This window comes from Lepisosteus oculatus, chromosome 18 (genome assembly GCF_040954835.1).
Source record: "Lepisosteus oculatus isolate fLepOcu1 chromosome 18, fLepOcu1.hap2, whole genome shotgun sequence".
Classification (NCBI taxonomy): Eukaryota; Metazoa; Chordata; class Actinopteri; order Semionotiformes; family Lepisosteidae; genus Lepisosteus; species Lepisosteus oculatus.
In genome coordinates, this window is record NC_090713.1 from 3,581,802 (window position 1) to 3,592,737 (window position 10,936).

General features: G+C 39.1%; 1 long non-coding RNA gene across 1 annotated transcript; it reads left to right on the forward strand.

The window, feature by feature from the left end:
* Positions 1 to 403: 403 nt before the first annotated feature.
* LOC138224136 (uncharacterized) lies at positions 404 to 6,081 on the forward strand. Its single transcript, XR_011182483.1, has 2 exons — positions 404 to 561; positions 5,521 to 6,081. It is a non-coding gene; the product is annotated as an uncharacterized lncRNA (long non-coding RNA).
* Positions 6,082 to 10,936: the final 4,855 nt, after the last annotated feature.

The window sequence follows — 10,936 nt, forward strand, 5'->3', positions numbered from 1 at the left end:
CACTCTGCATTCCAGAGCCTTTAACTACCGTGACGCCTGAGGAAGAATTTTAGCATTTACCTTTTTTAAAGTGTATAAGATGACTAGTGACTAGTTGGCTTTGAAAAATGCTTTTTACCCAGCAACAATATGAAAGAACAATTGTAAGCATATTATTTGACTTTTTGATAATAATGGTACAACTGCAGGATGTCTAGCTCATTTCACACCTTTTATTTATATACTTCCTTTTGTCTGTATGCAAGGTAGAACTGCTTCTTAAGAAGAATGTGGTCAATTACAAAGAAATGTTTGTAGAGAGAAAAACAACTCCTAATATGGAAACTTAGAATGAGCTTTCCTGTGTGAATTTGCTGTATAAAACTCATTGCATTTATCATCTCGGTGGAGAGGTTACTCTCAGATCTGTATGAGAGACTGCTCTGCTTGACCACACCTAACCTGAGTGAAGACTTTTCTTCGACAATTTCTTGGCGTCACGAACAGGATCACAAACCCCTGTGGAGAGGGAATTTTTCCTTACGAGTGAGCAACAACAGACCACAGTGCACACCATAAGAGGTAAGGGAGCCTTTTGAAATTCCCTGAGTGGTTGCTGTTGTAGCTTGATCGTAGAAGGGATTTTCCCAATTCAACAGGGTACGTGACCCGAGTTTTATTGTGTGGTCAGGTGGACTCTTAAGGAATAGGTGGGTTCGAGTCCCACTAAGCCCGGGTTAGAGTCCCGGCAGGAATCGGTGGGTTCGAGTCCCACTAAGTCCGGGTTCGAGTCCCGGCAGGAATAGGTGGGTTCGAGTCCCACTAAGTCCGGGTTAGAGTCCCGGCAGGAATCGGTGGGTTAGAGTCCCACTAAGTCCGGGTTCGAGTCCCGGCAGGAATAGGTGGGTTCGAGTCCCACTAAGCCCGGGTTAGAGTCCCGGCAAGAAGGAAAATAAAAAGTTATAGTCCGGGTTAGAGTCCCGGCAGAAAAAAAAAGGATTTTTAAGTTCATGAACTGTGAAGCTAGGGTAATAGGTGTAAGGGAAAATATTTATCAAACAAAAGAGGCGCCAGGGATAACAATAGATTTTTGCATATAGTAGAATATAAGTGTAAGTATAAAAAAAAATAGAGAAGAAAACTGCAGAATTATATTTTGAACTATGTGTATTACTTATAAGGAACTTATTAACATTTGTGTAGGAGACAAATGTATTTGGATCACTAAACCTCCGCTGTTTAAATAATATAGGTAGTTTCTTAGTAAATATGGGAAATAATCAGAGCTCTCAAAATGTGCCAGTACCTCAAAAGGGAACTTGCACATGATTTATATATGATAATTAGGGGCCCATAACTATGAAGGATCTTTGTAAGTGGTCAGAATGGACAGGGGAAAGTGGAATTCGGAAAAAGAGGTTTCCTGAAGATGGGATATATGACAGGGATAAAATAGAAAGTTTAAGGGGAAAGTTAGAAGAGAAGGAGAAGAAAGGAAAGAAAGTGAATTGGAAAGCTTATATGTCATGGAAAGAGGAATCACAGAAATGATGGGAAGCTTCAAAAAAGGCTAGTCTTGAAAATAAAGAACAGCAAGCTGCAGCTAAAGTCATGGCCATGTGTACTAGAAAGAAAGTCTCCACCGAAATTAGAAAGCGGTCTGGAGCCAGAGCCTTTTTTCCTTTGAGCACGATCATGATGACTGGAACCCTCACTATTATAAACCATATCGTCCACCTCCACAGGCTTCTCCCAGTGCACCTCAGCCTATTCTGTTGGCAAATGGGGAGTTGTAATTGATCCTCCATCTACAAACATGCGCTCACAAACGGGGCAATGTCAAATTCAACAATTGCAGCAACTTCCACCTGCACAATCAGACAGAAAACCGGTACCTGGTGCAGTGGGAGAACACCCACTGGGTTCAGGGTTTTCAGGGGCAAGTGGCTTTGTTCGTGAAATGCCAATGTATGCTTTTCCAGGTCCAGAAGGAAGTCCAGCATATGTACATTGACCTTGGTCTCCTAGTGAATTATTTGCATTACTCAAGTCTTCTCCTAAATTGCCTGATGATCGTAAAGAATTTAAAAGAAAGTTAAGCCTCGTTATTGATTGTCATCAGCCTAATTACAGTGACATAACCTTGTTGCTAGATCATATTGGTCCTAAAGGTTTACAACCTCCTCGAAAAAGGAGGAGGCAGATTGGTTGATACACGACCTAAATGATGAAGGTGGCTTTGATGAGGCGTTTTGAATGAAAATAATTTCTTTAATGACTGAATTGATCAGTATTTGGTGCAGTTAAACAGTTAGAGCTCTTTGAAGACATGGCCATAAAGCTCTAGATGAGATTTTAATGTGCTAGGCTTCTCTTTGCTAGGATGCTCTCAGATGCTTTCTGTGTCTGACTGCTGTGAGCAGATGTTTTTTTTTTCTGCAGCAAGATATAGGATGGCTGTTTAGACAGTGTAGACTGACTTTGAGACTCATTGCCAACTTCCCTTCATTAACCTGTCTGCCTTTGTTGTGAGTCATGTAAAGAGACAGGCCTTGTTGAAATTTTCCTGTATCTATTATAGGAAAATTATTGAGATCACTAATAGCTCACACTAAATATTTACTGTATGTCCTTACCCTTTCGCTCTTCAAGGCAGTGTCGTATTTATCATGTTAAATTAGCTTGTGTTTTGTTTTTGTGATAAAATTCTGATGGCTCTTTGATCTGTTGTTAAAGCTGCTAAAATGCCACCCTCATGCTCTGCTCAACAAGCTGAATTGTTTGTTCCTACCCATGCATGTTGCTTGGAAAAAGAAAAATCTTTTAATATCTTTACAGACTCGTTATATGCTTATGACGTAGTGAACGATTTTGGCACTCTGTGGAAAGAACAAGGGTTTCTTACTTCAACTGACACCCTTATCAAGCATACAAGTCTAATTTCAAATCTGCTGGCTCCTATTCTCTTACCAGTTTCTACTGCAGTCGTGAAGTGCGAGGTACACACAGGAAGATCAGCAAGTGTTTTGTTGGAGGGCACTCAGACTCCTTCCTTAAGTGGCGTGGCTGCTTTGCAGGCAGCTACTGATGAGAGGGAACAGGAGTCTTGGGTGGGCTCTGGTTGCTGTTATAATACTGCTAAGGGACTGTGGGTCTCCCACGACGGCCGCGTGGTGGAACCCCGTTCTCTACTCCCATGGTTTGCCTGCCTGGCGCATGGTGTGGGCCATACGGGCAAAGGGGGGATGTGTCAGACGGTGCAAACTCAATGGTTTGCCCCTGGATTCACCAGTGTAGCAGAACAGCTGAGAAAACAATGTGTAATTTGTCAGCAGCACAACCCTGGAAAGGGTCCAAAAGTTGCTACCTCTGCACATCCTCCACCATGGTGACCTTTTGTACATACTGTATACATATTGATTTTGTACAGATGCCGAAGTGTTGTGGGTACAAATTTGTGTTAGTGATTGTGAATATGTTTTTAAATGGGCAGAGGCCTACCCTTGCAGAAAAGCTGATACCACTAGTGTTGTAAAAATTTTAATGAGAGATGTGGTGTGTAGATTTGGAAACCCAGGGACGATTTCTAGAGACCAAGGAACTCATTTCACTGGATAAATCATGAGAGAAATGTGTAAGGCCTTACAAATAACACAGCACCTACACTGCCCATATCACCCTCAGTCTGCAGGAGCAATGGAGAGACAAAATGGAATCCTGAAAAACAAATTAGCTAAAATTTGTGAACAAACTGGCCTTAAATGGCCTGATGCACTGCCCATTGCATTGATGGACATGTGGTCATCCACGAACAGAAGAACTGGACTCTCACCACATGAGGTCCTGATGGGCAGGCCTATGAGACTGCCGGTATCTCCTCCCTTAACATTGAAGAAAATGGATATTCATCAAATGGATGATGCAATATTGTCCTTTTCAATTGGTCTAATTCGAGCTGTCAAGGCTTTTAATTCGCAGGTGCAAGCAGCGCAGGCTAAACCAACAACCGATGACTGTCACTCCTTTCAGCCGGGTGATTTTGTCTACATCAAGGATCACCGATGATAGAGCACACTGCAACCTAGGTGGGAAGGCCCTACCAGGAATGCAAATAATAGCACATTAAACTGTTCCCTGACTTGGGAACCACCACTGGCCAGATTAGGAGGCCCTGAAGCAGATGACACCAGTCACGTGCCACCGGGAACATCGCAGGCCCAGAAGAAGACAATGGGCAGAACGTGAATTAAGTACAGACTGAAAAGAAACTGTGAATTGATGAGCACACCCATGATAAGGGAGTGAACGGCATAAATACATTTTTAGCTCTGTCACATTTGTATGCGAGCAGAGAGAATCAGAGTTTGTGTTGGGTTTGCACAGCGGTGCCCCAAAAAAAAAACTGCTGTCGGGGGGGTTACCCCTGGGAGTGATTCCCCTAGATGCAAATGATTATTGTGGTTTGTTTGTTCATAATAGGATGTTTGGCAGGAACGGAACAAAGAGAAATTTTACAACTTCAGTTAGAATTGTTCTGCAAAATGGCACAGATGAGGCAGGGGGACAATGTGTAGATTTTTCTAAGAGTTATTACCCAGCTGTTGACCTATCTTGTAAACTCCATTAGTTTATGCTGGGCTTCAGCCCACAGGGATCTACCTGTGCTGTAAGAACTAAAGGCACAAGATTTTTAGGAAATTCCATCTGTCGATTTAATTTCACGAAGAATGTAATGAGTGAGAAAGAAGATGCCTCAAGTAACAAGTAGAGAAGTCACACTTCGATGTGGTCCTGGTGACAATAAGACCTTTATGCTAACTAGCTTTAAAGAATCCACACCTCAGCCATCCCTACACGGTACTTTTTGGATTTGCGGGGAGCACTGGCTGCCTGAGGGATGGTCTGGTGTTCTGCCTGGTGTTAGTGATGATACCTCGCTATAAATGGTAAATATTAACGAAAAAACTACCATCGCAACTGAATGTTTCGTGTCTATGCTTGTGTGTTCGGCCAAATGTTAATAAAGCTGATGCCCAACCAGGTTTAGCTAACGATGCCCCTAATGAGCCCGATGTTATGGCCCAGATTGTGAAAGCAGTAGTTTATTGCATCTTCAAACACTTTTTAAAGGGGGTTCTGATGACTGCCCGGCCTGTTTGATTGACCACCCCGGTCAGCGGGGTCACACATGCCTGTCTGTCGGCTACACAGATGGGTTTGAAGATGTCACGTTTGCCGCTTTAGAAATGTATAAGTCTCTCAGTTTAGCCCGAATTTTATCAGTTGTTCTGTACATCGCCAGGTGTCCGGGTTCGTACACCATTACAAATGACACTGAGCGGGGCATAAAACAGTTGCTGAAAAACATAATTGACGACCGCTCGCCATACGCGCATGTATACACCATACTTGAACAGCTGGTTGAAAAATTAGTAGACGTGACTTTTGATGCGTTGCAAAAGAAACATTATTCTTACTTTTACAGACGCAAAAAAAAAGATTTATGTAAAATGTGAATACAGCTTTCACTCTGTTTTACAGACCCGGGTGTGCCATCGTCCGAAGAATGAAGAATTTCGAATGTATAAGTCTGAATTCTTACTAAGAGTGCTTTACACACTTCTCTCTACAAAGCTTGATATGAAAAACAAAGAGTCGGATACTAATGTCCTTGAATTTGTTAAAGAGATAGATGCGTATGTCAAGAACATGAGTGAAATTATTGCGGATTTGATGTTTTCAGATCAGAAACGGAAGCCTGGGGGGTTCTACAGTGTGTATTCCAAAATACAGCATGTTTTGCACAGAACCTGTGGTAACACCATCCCGCTCATTACGCAGGCAAATTTTTTTGCTCTGCTAGATCGGATCGCACAGTGTGGTTCGCATGGTTTTAGACATGAGGAGCGGAAGGGGATTATGAATGCTTTTTCAGATGCCTCAAAGTTTCTCAGCAATGTTGGGGTGGTGGTTACATGTACCGAACTAATTTTCCGCACCAACATTTAATTGTTGAATGCAAACAGGAGCCGGTAACGCGTGTGTACTGTGCTGTTTCTGTGTTTAAAAACCCACTGTTGAAATAAAGCGGTTCACATTTCACATGGTGTTTGTCCTGCGAGTTCTTTCCGTGAGACTTTACGCAGTCAGTGTGTGTGTGTGTGTGCTTACAACCCTGATGCTTTTGAGACACGGCTTGTGCAGCATATAAGCAGCCTGGCCGGACAACCACTCGACCACCCGGCCGTGGCTGGTGCCGCTCACACCCCGGGATCTCGTGGCCCTCACCAGACTCCCCACGCTGCCGTGACTACCCGATTCCCTAGGGTTATAATAGAGCGCACTCAAACTCGCGGAAGACATGGTCCCCTTCCAAACCAATACACGCTTTCACACACCTAAAGCGAGGGATGCGGCCGCTGGGGCTTTTGGAACCTGAGGCTCCGGCCAGACCGGCAGGGGGGAAGGCGGGAGTTCCGACCCTTAACAACACACCATTGGCTCCTGAGGGGGCGGGACATACACCCATAACAACCACTGCAGACACCCATTGGCTGGAAAAAGGGGGTGTGGTACCTGTCAAAAGTTTGATGAAAGGTGTCGCTTTATACTACTCTTATAGTTATATTAATATATTTAGATCCTTAAATTTATATTGTTACTGTAATTTCTTTTGATATGCGATTCCATATTATATTCCCTATTAAGCAGATTCTAAAAAGTATGTGGTTTTTTACTGTGATAACAAGCGCAAGTATTCATGGCTTTTTATAAAAAAATAAACTTAAAATAGAATGGGAATGCCAAAACTTTCCCAAATTAACTACAGTAAGTGAATGAGTGAAAGAATTTGATGCTTAAACTGTTTATGTTTATGAAGAAAGTGGAATACTGTTGTGTATTTTTTATTTAAACTACCACTACCAGCCATATACAATTTGATCATTTATTTATATTCCTAAATTAATATAGTTTATGATGTTCAGAGATGTTATGCTCCTCTTATTTTTATACTCAGCTACTGAAATTTCCCTTTAGTTGTAAGATTCCATATAAATATTCAATACTAAGCAGATTAAAACATGCACAGTAAATAGATTAAATGAAGGAGTCGTTTCACTAACAACCAATGCAGCACTAGTGCCCCTGTTGGTCATTTTGGCCAGCCAAATCACGTACCGCGGTACAACGTGAACTGTGGGCAATTGCATGTGGTACAGGGTTGTACCGTGCATTTTGAATGGCTGCATCTGTATATCAAGTAGGTAGCTACGTCAGCAGGCTGCAATAAAACTACCAATACCAGCCATATGCAGTACGGTTTACATATTATGTTTATGTTCCTAAATTAATATCGTTACTATGTTCAGAGACGTTATGCTCCTCTTCTTTTTATGCTCAGCTACCAAAATTTCCCTTTAGTTGTAAAATTCCATATTAATATTCAATATTAAGTGGATTTAAATGCACAGTAAAGAGATTAAATGAAGCAGACGTTTCACTAACAACCAATGCAGCACAAGTTCCGCCTGTCGGTCATTTTGGCCAGCCAATCATGTACTGCGGTATTCCATGCTATTCTGCAGATAATTTTGCGCACTACGGGTTTTTACTGCGCATTTTGAATGGATGCATCTGTACCATTATACGATCTTCTTTGTTTACACCAAGAACAATATCCTTAAAAATTACATGTACACAGATATTACTATTATTTTGCCAAGAACATGCAGAGTGCCAGAAAGCTGTTGAATTATAACATGAGAAAAATGTGTGTTCAGTTGTTTCAATATCTGATTCGCAAAAGGTGCACGTGTTATAGTCAAAGATAAACTGTTTTCTTAGAAATTCCGTATAAGTGTTGTGTCATACAAATGACAAAGTTCAGGTGTCTGTGTTTTAGAAGTCTCTTTATTTCATATGCATATGGAAGAATGGCTTGCAACCACCAGACTCAAAAATAAGTAACTAAAGATGGTCTTTTATACCGCAAAAGAAACAAGTTACTACGACACATTCTAAACTAATGATAAGACAACAACACATGCCAATATTGTTATTAATCATATCTAAGTTGCAGACTAGACAAAATTTAGTTCCTTTCATGTTATGTGGGCACACAGCCAGCTTGCCTAATACATGCCCTTTATCTTACTGACCAAGGACAGGCAGCACATTTATATATTTGGGTGCAAAGCCAACTTCAAGCCACTAGACTACATACAGTAGTTTGCAAAACTATGAAAATTATATTATTATCCCACTTCCCAGGTGTCTCCCTTATCTCTTCAGAAGGATATATGTTATTCAATATTTTTAAATGAATGTCTTTAGTTTTTGGTGGCGTGGGGAGAGTAATGTATTCTGTTCTAGCAGAGATAAGAGAAATATCATCTATATAATTAAAAATGACTTTTGCCTTGATGACTGGGAGGAATCTCTCAGCCATAATTGTCCGGATGTATTTGATATTGCACTTTTTTTCTAAAATATTGTAAGTACCTATTTTAATCTCAGGCAGTAGGGAAATTATATTGCTATGGGTTGTGGAATTGTTTACCAAAGCCAGAAGAGCAGGTGGAATTGCATCTATAATTTCTTTAAATTGCTTTGGGTTGCATTCAATGTCATATTTTTTAACAAAATCACAATACTCATAAACTGCTCCATTAGCTTTTAATAGATGCACAACTGACCAAATACCTTTATTTATCCAGGATTCATAAAAAATATGATATTTTCTTGCAGGATATATGTGTTGTTCTATATAATAGAATTGTGAGGGGTGAAGTTATGGTTATATAATAATTCCCAATATAACAGTACTTGTTGATGAAAAGAGGAGAGTCTTATCACATCTCAACAAGAGGTCAACTTTCCTAGGAATAGCAAACCAAAAGCTCTCCTTATCATTCATGAAAGAACGCAACCATTTTATCTTTATGGTACCATTCATGATATCAAAGTCAATCATATTGTCACCACCCTCTTCATGTGATTTAATTATTTTACTTTTTCTTATATAATGTGTTTTCTTTTTCCAGATTTAGGAGAAATTTAATTTATTTATATTTTTAATTATTGCAGTGGGGATGGAGATTGATGCTACTAGGTAAATAAATCTGGAGATACTTTCTGTTTTAACCAAAATAATTCTACCAAATAAGGAGATATCTGTTTGTAACCAGCTATTAAGAGTAGCCTGAGTTTTGGAAATGTGAGCTAGAGAATGTTTAATTCTATCCTCTACATTTTTATTTATACAAATCCCCAAGTATTTGACTTCAGACTTCATTGGTATAATTAGAATTATTATAAATTGGTGAAGAATGAAGAGATAAGAGAGATGCCCGGGAAGTGAGATAATAATATCATTTTCATGTTTTTGTATGTTTTTTGCAAACTATGCAGTTTAGTGGCTTGATGTAGGTTTTGTGCTCAAATGTATATAAAGATGTTGCCTGGCCTTGGTCAGTAAGATAAGGGCATGTATTTGGTAAGCTGGCTGTATGCCCAGAATATGAAAAGAACTAACTGTTGTCTAGTCTGCAACTTAGATATAATTCATTGGCAGGTGTTGCTTTTTCATCGTTTGTTTAAGGTATAAAGGACCATCTTCAGCTATTTATTTTTTAAGTCTGGTGGTTGCAAGCCAGACTTCCATATGCATATGAATAAAGAAACTTCTGCTACACAGACACCTGAACTTTGTCATTTGTTTGACACTACACTGACTATCATGAATCGTTATTAATTCACATTTGTTAATGTTTAAAGATAATCCTGAAGCATTTGAAAATGTCTTAATAGTTTCAATTGCCAATGATGTCTGATCTTGATCTTTTAGAAATAATGTTGTATCATCTGCCATTTGGCTGATAATAATAGGAGTGCCCAATGCATTTAATGGCTTAATGTAACTGTTTTTGATTAGGATTGCTAATGTTTCTGCAGCCAATATAAATAATAATGGAGAAATGGGGCAACCTTGCCTAACTCCTCGATCGATTAGGAAGCATGGTGAGATCGATTAGTAAGAGATACCAAACTGTTAATGTTATTATATAGTAGTTTAATTATTGTAATACATTTAGAGTCAAAACCAAAATTTTGTAAGGTTTGAGCAATGAACGAATTCCAGTCTGTCAAAAGCCTTGTAGAAGTCTAAAATAATATTAAACCATCATCAAATATTAAATTTAGAAAATCTAACAAATGCAGTACTAAATGTATGTTATTTTGTCTATTCCTTCCTTTTATAAATCCCAATTGTGTCTCACTAATTACTTGAGATAAGCCATTTTTTAATCTGTTTGCATAAATGTGAGAAAATCTTGTAATCTATATTTAATAATGAGGCCTCCACTTCTCAAAATATTTGAGATTTTTATCTGTTTGAGGGATTAATGTAATGACTCCTTGTTTCATAGTAGTAGACAAAGTATTATCGCAATTCATAAAATTGGAAAGAATGAATACAATTCTATAGTTAATCCATCTGTGTCTGGAGCTTTGCCCTTTGCTAGCTTCTTAAATGCCAGATCAACTTCTTCAATTGTTAATTCTGAATCACACCTAGCTCTGAATTCTGAGGTTATTTTTGGTACCTTTGTCTCAATTGTGTTAAAAAATAGATTTTTTTTTTAGAATTCTGATTTGTATAGTTCTGAAAAGAATTTATATACTTCCATAGAAATATGTCTGTGGTCAGATACAGTTTCTCCATCTATTATTAATTCTTTGAGACTGTTTTTGCTCTGTATGTCAAGTTCCAATTTGAAGAAATTGTGTTTTTCTCCCCCTCTTTAATCCAGTTGTATTTGGATGGATCTCTGCCAAGGCATTCATCAGGACATATATTAAAGTCACCTCCTATAATAAATTTGTCAGTTGGAAATGTTATTTTTTGTTGGTTAATTATTTCTAGGATTTCATCCATCAAATTTTTGTTCTGTTT